Source organism: Sceloporus occidentalis, unplaced genomic scaffold (genome assembly GCF_023333645.1).
Source record: "Sceloporus occidentalis isolate IW3139 unplaced genomic scaffold, rSceOcc1.0.p SCAF_2, whole genome shotgun sequence".
Lineage (NCBI taxonomy): Eukaryota > Metazoa > Chordata > Lepidosauria > Squamata > Phrynosomatidae > Sceloporus > Sceloporus occidentalis.
In genome coordinates, this window is record NW_028316982.1 from 58,187,476 (window position 1) to 58,195,753 (window position 8,278).

The window sequence follows — 8,278 nt, forward strand, 5'->3', positions numbered from 1 at the left end:
GTTATGGCTTTGAGTTCAACAGAGATAAAGAGAAGGACATGTAGTAGTTTGAACTTCAGTGCTTTATTTTCCTCCACTGGGCCATGGGAGACACCATAGAAAACAATAAAATTGGATTTTTGTGGCTTCCTTCGCACTTGCCACAAGGACAAGGTGGCCACAAAAACAAGAGTTCAGGCACTTTCTAAGCCTGTTCTTATTTATATAATATGAAACAGAACCAGAGGGAGTAATATAAAATGCCACCTGTCCCATGGTGACTAGAGGCCCTCCTTTTCCAGGACATGTCCTCCACTTCAACTTTCTGTCCAAGAGGAATTCCAAAACGTCCTCCATTTGCAGCAGGACTAAGAAGCATGAATTTACATTTCTGTGGTTGTTTTTAGCTTTTCTTTGGTCATAGCCTCCATTTTTCTGGAATGTTTTACATTTTGCGGTGCCTTGTCCTTCTTTGTGGTGAGGGCATCTGGTCAACTGTCCCTGACCTGTCCTCTTGGAAGGACAGAGCATAAAAATTTATCCATGAAATGTTAGCTGCTTTAGCCAGGTTCAGTAAGGAAGTATTCAGGGCAGGGGTCATTTGGGGAGACTGACCTTTGCTATAATCCGAAGGCAGGGTGACCAGAGAAAGCAAAATGTAGGACGTTCAAGAAAAATGTAGAACATGGCCAAAGCTTAAAACACACATAGAAATCCATGCTTCTTAATCATGCTCAAAATGAGGCACATTTTGAAATTCCTCCTGGGCGGAAAGTTGTAATGTAGGACATGTCCTGGAAAAGGAGGACATCTGGTCACCCTGTCCAAAGGGTATTTCCCAGGAGGCAGGTGGAATTTGTAGTTAACCAGTCATAGCTTCAGTTCTGGTGTTTGTTGCTGTGTGCCTTCAAGTAATTTAGGACTTATGGCAACCCTAAGATGAACCTATTGTGGGTTGTTCTTGGAAAGGTTTGTTCTTGACAAGATCTGAGGCTGAGAGAATGTGACTTGCCCAAGGTCACCCATTAATTTCCATGGACAAGCCAGGATTCGAATCCTGGTTTCATAGTTCAGTGCTCAAGTCACTACACTGCACTGGTTCTCACAGTTATGCTGTGCAACCTTAATATTGGGCTACACTGCAAGACGGTCATTCTGCCTTAGCCACAGGCTGTTTCTCCCAACTATGTCAGCTGTATTAGAATTGGAAGAACTACTTTTAAATATATTTCTAAAAAGTCTAGAAAATCGCTTTCATGGAAATAAACACCTGAGTTAGACATAGATTTAGCTACAACCCTCTGTGATTGGTGTCCAGTCAAAAGGTAAAATCTGGAATTTCTGATGCCGCTTTTATTTATGTTTTAATGTTAGTCGTATTTAATTTACCAGTATTTTTTAACTTTTGTAATCAATGTTTTAGCTTTGTCTTTTTAATATATTGTAACCCGCCTTGAATCCCACTGTGGGAGAAAGGCGGGAAAGAAATCCCGGAAATAATAATAATAATAACATTAAAAAATTTCTATTGTTTTACAGAATGCAGTCCTTCTCCCATTGGAGGTAAAGCCTATCCCACAGGTATGGCATGGAAATTTATCTGGCATGGAAATTTAGACATTACAAATGTTGAGGGTGAGAGTGGCTGCATCTGCACTGCAGAAATAATGCAGTTTGACACTGCCTTGACTGCCATGGCTCTATGCTGAGGGAAATCCTGTGATTTGTAATTCTGTGAGATATTTCACCTTCTCTGTCAGAGAGCTCTGGTGCCACAACAAGCCACAAATCCCTGGTTTCCATATCATTTGGCCCATGGCAGTTAAAGCAGTGTCAAAGTGCAATATTTCTGCAGTGCAGATGCAGCCCCTGTGGCTTGGTGGGAGGCAGTGAAGATCAGTGGTTAGTGTGCAGGGATTGAAAGGGTGGAAGAGAAGCTCTAGCCAGGCACTGCAACATCAGTTTCTTATTAGTCAGGATAGCAGGGAAACCCTTTTGGCAGACATGGCACAAGAGGAGGATTCAAATTAATGTGTACTTGTTTGAAAAGGCCAGCGAGGGTCAGACTGAGGGAATTAGCAGGCAAGACGTTAATCTGGGACATCATTTGTATGCTGGAGACACCCTCAGATGTGGAGCTGGAAAACAGTAACTGGTCTTTCCTCTGGGTCTGTGCCTGCAAAAGAGTTTTCTAGGTTTCTGCACATTCTCTGTAACAGTCCTTTTATGGCCACTGGATTTTATTCCATCCAATTATTTTTGCATAAAACCAGAATGGACACATTAGACATTTTAAAAACTGGAATTTGCAAAGCTAATTTTTCAGTTACAAGTTGGAATGATACAGTAATTCTGTGGACATGTATAGCTGCACTGAACAAACATTAGCAAACATGCTGAAAAGTCCATTCATTTTTATCAAGATAAACAGATATTATGCTGTGTAGCTATAGACTCCCAATCATTAATCCCAGCCCTAATCATTAATTAAAAGGTTGCTCTAGGCTGCAATAATATACACTGTTATGTTGAATTAAGTCCCATTTAATTAATTGGAGTTTCGTTAGTAAACATGTCTAGATTAGATTGAGTTGAGAACTGTCAACTGGTCTTTATCACCAATATAATTTATTAAGCCAAACATAAATAAACAGATAAACCATGATGCAGTGAAGCAGAAGTGGAATGTGCTAATAGTCAGTAGGCTTGCCCCACTCAGTGAGACATTGGAGTTCTCATTGAGGGTCAGAAAATACTCCACAGCACACTCAGTGTGCATTTTTATGTTATGTAGTGTATAAAGGTTAAATAATAAAATAATATGTTAGAAAATATTTGGGGAGGAACATAGGCAGAAGAATGGTACTGTTTCAAGAAAAGAGAAAAGGGAGGACCATAATTGCTAAGGGAGGATGTTAAAAGATGATGCAGATGGAAACTTCAACTTTTTACGACTAAATTACTTCTCTATTCTTAGAAATGTGAGACCAAGATTTCCTTAGAAATTTTAGAGAAGACCTAAAAATAATACTTTTCTGTGAGAGTGACGTGATAGCATCATCTTGTGGAACAGTGATAGTTTACCAGAAGTGTTCAAATGTGAACATTGGCTTCAGGGACCAAATTCTGAATATGAAATGTGTGACTCCATTCTGGGGACCGTATTAATTCCAGATTGTGAAGGAAGCCCATCTGCATATTTACAATAGAGTCCTATGATGCAGAAGAATATTTGTTTTGAGTTCAATGGGATGACAATAATTGTAGCTGCAGTTTGTTTATAACAAAATACAACGTCTTGATTTGTCTGTCAATTGCTGTGTTGTAGCGGAGCCAGAAGCACACAGAGTCAAAGCACTAGGTTGTTTCAATAAGCAGAGACAAATACATCTGCCCTCCCTCTTCAGGTTTATATTTTTTTTGGACTTAGCCACAACTGCCACAGTAACTGAAAGAGAAATAGATTTTTGCATCAACAATATAATTTTCTGAGATACCCCTCCATTGACTAGATGACACATAACAAAACAATTATTTTAATCTAAAGCATTATAGGGTGCCTTGAACAGACAGTTGAACTTTGCGAAAAACTTGTGGAGATGAAAACTGCTGGAAGTGGTTTGTTACTATGAATGAGCACAGCTGTCTGCAGTTTTGGATTCTTCTCAGGGATCTGTCACAATGAACGTGTGCTTCAAAATGTACCATTACACAACTAGTTGTTCAACTTGGCAATGCTGGTATGCTTTAGTTTGCCACTGTCAATACCACTAGGGGTCACCAAACCTTCAAGTCCGAAACATTCAGTGGCTGTCCCATTTTAATCCTGGAAAACTGGTGGGTTGTTGTTTTTTTAAAAAATACAGGTATCATGTGCTGAAAGGCAAAGATACTTAGTTAGAATGTGTTGTTTTTTTTAAAATGGAAACAAACTCTTTTGTGTAAATGCAGAACTGAATGTAAAATAATATAACCAAAGATCTTGCCTCTGCTGTTTCCACTTCTTTATTTTTCTTTCTCAAAACCCCAGGTTGGTATAAAGTTTGATCCAGGAAGAGTGTTGTCCATATGGGTGATATGGTGAACCACAGTGGTTGAAAGCTTTAACCATGAAAACCATGGCTGGAATCTCACCTCTCATGAAGTTAGTAGGTGACCTTAGATAATTTCAACCTCTATTATAGATGTAAAATATTGTAGATATAAAACACGCTTTGGACCCTTAAAGTAAAAGATGGTGCTGCTTCATCCAATTGTTAGTTAGGATCTCGATTGCTTTGATGAAAATAAAATTGGTGCAAAGAGCTGCTGCCTTACTGATTTTCTCTCTCTTTTCATGTATATACAGTATCATTAATCCTCCTTAGAAGTGGGAATTGTGTGGCCTGTGGCGCTTGTGGGATTGAGTGTGGCCCTTGGAACCCCCATTTATACACCCAAGCCTCCAATATGCCCTCAGTTGTTTGCCTTCCTACATTTTTTCAACCAATAAAGCCTTAACATGCTGAAAACTACTATTTTGGAGGTTCATATCCCAAAATAGTGACAACAACAAAAACAACCACACAATGACACAAAATTTGGCCAGGAGTGATGCAGTGTTACTTCTGGTTTCCCAAAATGGATGTGTCATCTGAAATCAAATGGTGTAACCCACCAAGTTGTGTGGCCTTCCCACCCTGGCAGTGGCTGAGATTACCTAACAATATACTGTCTCCAATTGTTTATACAGTTGGCACTATATATCCACGTACTCTTTATCCACAGAATTCATCATCCATAGCTTCAAAGTATTAAATAATAATAATAATAATAGTTTCAAAAGACAAACCTTGATTTCGCTATTTTATATAAGGGGCACGATTTTACTATCCCATTGTATTTAATGAGACCTCAGCATCCACAGATTTTTGTATCAATGGCAGGTGTGTGCGCGCGCATGTGTGTCCTGGAACCAAACCCTAGCAGATACCAAGAGCTCACTGTAACTTGCTGCCATTAAACTTCTCTGGCTGAATTATTGTTAATATTACGGAGGTCAGCAAATATTCAGCTATTATTAAAAACAGTATTCTTTTCAAAATCCAGAGGTATCCTGCTATCTTTACGAAAAGTTTAAATGTTTTTTGGCTGTACTGCTTACAAAGAGGAGACACAGCTAGAAATTTGTTTTAAAGAAAAACTGCAAGCAAAGAAGACCTGATTTTGGATGCCGGATTATATGACTGCACAGTACAGAACGTCAAAGTGTATAGGATAAACACAGCCCTGATAACACATAATGGACATCAAAAAAGAAATTAGATTAAATGGGACATTTTCTCCCCATTTAAAGCAAATTCACTTTCAAACACAGAAAAAGAAGGTAGGGAAAGAGGGTCCTATGGACCTTTAGGTACAAAGCCAGGTGGAACTGGGTTCAATTCAAATAGAAGATGGCTCTCTTAGTACTGGTGCCATGATTCCAGAAGGCAGAATAAAGGTGAGAAAACAGGAGAAAACACTGCTGATAGAGTGAGTTCACTCCTGAGATGAAAAGGGTTGTGGTAAAATAAGAGGACTTTTCAGGGTACTTCTGGTAAGATGTGGTGGTGGTGATGGCTGTGTACCTTCAAATCATTTCTGGCCTATGGAGACCCTAAGGCAAACCTATTATGGGTGTTTCTTAGCAAGATTTTTTCAGAGGGGGCTTGCCCTTGCTTTCTTCTGAGACTGAGAGTGTGAGACTTCCCTAAGGTCACCCACTGGGTTTCCATGGCAGAGCAGGTATTTGAACCCTGGTCTCCAGAGGTCAAGTCCAGAGTCCAGCACTCAAACCACATTTGCTCACCCTGGAATGTACTATAAAACTACAATTTGGCAGTACAAGAATCTTTTTTTTTTTAAATGGAAACAAGAACATGTAATCTTGTGCACTGGAATTATTAGGTTGAAACCTTTGACAGTTCTAGTGCAGTGTATTTTCTTACATCCCATGGACAGATAAGAGGCATTAAATATATTTCAGATATTTTCTCCTCTCCTCTTCTCTCCTCTATCTTTTTTCCCTTTTATATTGCATGTCTTTTTAACATACATAAGTGGTGAGAACATAATGTATGTTCTTTGGCTTTCTGTATTTGTGAAAAACAACAAAATGCTTAAATAAGCAAAAGTTTTAAAAAGCAAGGGTTGTGTGGGGACATAAAGCATTGACATCCTGTTCCCAGAAGATGCCCTGGTTGGATGTTCTGGATGATGGATCTGGAATCAGGACAAGGAGTGTGTGGAGGAAGATATTCTTCATTATTTAAATTCCAAAGAAATGTTTGTAGCATCATCATTTTAGTACTGACCATTGGCCAAACATTGGGAAGAACATTGGGCAATTTGTCTAGTATGCTTTCATAACAGCAAATAATGCATGGAAAGGGACATAAGCATAAAGTGCCTGTCTCATTAAAAAATCAGTATCCCTACAATGTATCAGCCACATTTAAGCATCCTCCTTACAGCAAGAGTGAGGAAAAAATATTGAAATGCCCCTCCTTAAGGATTATTTGCTGGCTATTGGAGCATGAAACAAAAATCATGCTCACATTTTTATCCTACTGTTCTGTCTTTGCCTCTTTCCTCTATGGCAGTAGAGGGTATTGGATGTGTGGGACTGACAATTATTTTTTTGCAGTACATCAGGAACGGGCACTAAATGTGTGCCCACTTGACACAGTTGTTTCTTTTTTTCCTGGACACTTGCCATTGACTAGTAGCCAATGACTCGGGGATTGTTATATGGTTGTTTAATTGAAAGCAATGCTACTCAAAGTGGTGGTCCCTGAACAGTCCCCAAGCCTTTGGCTACTGGTCTCAGAGCTTCCAAGAAGGAAACAATAATTGTGATCAACAGGCACAAATATGGTGCTGGTTTCTGGCACATTGAGAAAAAACTCTACTGGTCCCCCACATCACATAGCTTAAGATGCACTGAATTATAGCATATATGATTATATTTATAATGTGTGACCTAGGTTTCTTAGCTCACTTTCCACTTTCTAATAATTTGTTACTCTTGTGAGATCCTGGAGTATGTGTCCCTCATATTCAGAATATGCAGGGATTTTCTAAATGACAACATTTTGTTGAATGCATGCTCCTCCAGATACCAAAGCAGGAACCAAAGCAGAACTTCTGCCTTGATGCTAAATATACTAATAAAGCCTGGTTGTCATCAGTTTTCTGTGTTTTCAGGGTGTCCCTAGATGGGAACAGGAAGTATATCTCCTGAGAGCCCTTGTCATTCCATCTAAGTTATTGTACCTCAGAGTGTGTGGTCTGCATTTTCTTAACTTTTCTTATTTCTTAGTTTAATTCTTTGTCCAGATTCAATTAGATGTGTACCAACCTGTGAACCCCCATTTCCTCTTTTTATTTTTATATTTAAAACATCCTCAGTAGATTGTCTGAAAAGTCCAGCTGCTTTTCTATATTAATCTCAGAGGGGAAACCTCAGGAAAAGGAATGACTATAAATTTTTCAAGGGTTGACATTAATGGATAGAATGCTGGTCTTAGACAAATCTAAGTCATTTTTGAAGAAGCAAATTTAGTGGTGTACTTGTAACCTGAATAACAATATGACTATTCTTGGTGCTGTCATGTAGTTTAGTATTACAAGCCTGCTCTCCTTCAATGGTCAGACAGCAAACTTCTTTGTCTCTGAAAAAGGAGCTACTTTTAAAGCAAACGTGATTTTAACTATCTCAGAATGGTTAGTGAAGCCTCTGTCTAATGACCTATTCATGTTATATTGTTATAGCACTAATGCCACCAGCTTATGGAGTCATGGGTATTTACAATTCTCAGCTAGAGAGCTCTTTGGCCTTGCTAAACGACAATCCTCACAATTCCACATGGCAGTTAAAGTGGAATAATAGTGTTATAACAATATAGTGCAATGGAATCCCTGAGGAAAGTGGATCTAGCCTCAGTGCTAACTGTTCTGGCTGAATCACTGAACTATGCACTGTGTGGGGTGACCATGAAAATGGTTTGAACATTGCAATCAATGCAAAATACAGCTGTTAGAACAACTGTGATAGCTAGTTTACAGGACTGCATAAAACAAATTCTGTATTGACTTTACATTGACAGCCTATTCATTTCAATGTTTCATTTAAAGTGCTAATCTTGACCTTTAAAGTTCTTTCCTGTTTGTGATCTGATTATAGACTGCCAGAATCCATATGAACCTGCCCAGTAAGGACAGCCTACACCAGTAACAATTACTGGTTTGCCAGGGACAGGGCCTTTTCAGTAGTAGC